Here is a 1,417-nt window from a genome sequence, read left to right as displayed (position 1 = left end):
CGAATTTTAATTCTGTAAAATTACCTACAGTTCCTCCTCCCGAGAAATTCAATTTTCAAGAAACTCAGTTATGGCCTAAATGGTTGAGAAGATTCGATAGATACAGAGTAGTATCTGGCCTCAGTGAAGAGAGTCAAGACAAACAGATCAACATGCTTATATACGTCATGGGTCCTGAATCTGAAGATATTTATCGAAGTTTTAATGTCGACACAGATGTTAATATTACGTACACAGAGGTCAGACAAAAGTTCAATGATTTTTTCATAGTCCGAAGAAACGTCATATTTGAACGTGCTCAATTCAACTCTAGAGTGCAGAAGGAAGGAGAATCGGTAGATAGTTTCATAACAGCACTCTATCCTCTTTCTGAATACTGTGACTATGGTACACTTAGAGATCAATTAATACGTGATCGTATTGTAGTGGGTATTAAGGATGAGAAGTTATCTAGAAGGTTACAACTAGACTCCACCTTAACCCTGAAGAAAGCAATCGAAGCAGCAAAGCAGACAGAAACTGTTATTTCTCAGAATAAAGTCTTACGAGAAGATACGGTAAATGCAAACGTGAATGTTATGTCAAAACAGAAATTTCACAGTCAAAAGTCAACGAAGTCAAAAGACTATAAGAAACCAGGAAATCCACAACACAAGACATCACAGAATGATAAGTGTTACAGATGTGGAAGATCCAAGCATAGCCGAGATGAGTGTCCAGCAGCATCTGCGCAGTGCAGGAAGTGTCAGAAAATAGGACATTTTGAAAGACTTTGCCAAAGCAAACGTGTTTTTTCTGTAAATGCTAGAAATGATACTAATCCAGAACTTATATTTCTAGGCACTGTTTCAGGAGATATTAATAATATGTCTTATGCAAAAGATTTGTTTAAGGTTGATAAACCGACTGATTGGTGTTTCCCAATCGTACCAATTGATAAGGACGATGGTCGGATTCGTTTGTGCGTAGATTTTACTATGCCAAACAAAAATGTTTTAGTTGAAAATTATATGCTCCCAACTGTTGAAACTACATTGGGTCAATTATCGGATGCATGCTATATGTCAAAATTGGATGCCAATAGTGGATTTTCTCAAATAGGTATAAGTCCGGAATCACGTTCCTTAACCACTTTTATGACTCCTTTCGGGAGATACGAGTTTAATCGTCTTCCTTTTGGAATAAATTCCGCACCGGAATATTTTCAAAAACGTATGTCGCAACTCTTGGACGGATTTTCAGGTGTATTATGTCATATGGACGATATTTTAGTGTTTGGCAAAACTAAGTCAGAACATGATAAAAGGCTCAATCAAGTTTTAGAAAAACTTGAAACTTCAGGATTAACTTTAAATTTGTCGAAATGTAAATTTTCACAAACACGTGTAAAATTTTTAGGACATATTATCAGTAAGAG

At 36.1% G+C, this 1,417-nt stretch overlaps 1 protein-coding gene across 1 annotated transcript in view; it reads left to right on the top strand.

The window, feature by feature from the left end:
• LOTGIDRAFT_164519 (hypothetical protein) overlaps positions 1-1,417 on the top strand; it is a gene marked incomplete at both ends in the record, with an annotated part of 2,487 nt that overhangs the window by 126 nt on the left and 944 nt on the right. The gene's annotated exons all lie outside the window — the stretch shown is intronic.

Source organism: Lottia gigantea (assembly GCF_000327385.1).
Source record: "Lottia gigantea unplaced genomic scaffold LOTGIsca_45, whole genome shotgun sequence".
Taxonomy (NCBI): domain Eukaryota; kingdom Metazoa; phylum Mollusca; class Gastropoda; family Lottiidae; genus Lottia; species Lottia gigantea.
Note: the sequence above shows the minus strand (reverse complement) of the source record. Positions and strands in the feature narration are given on the sequence as shown.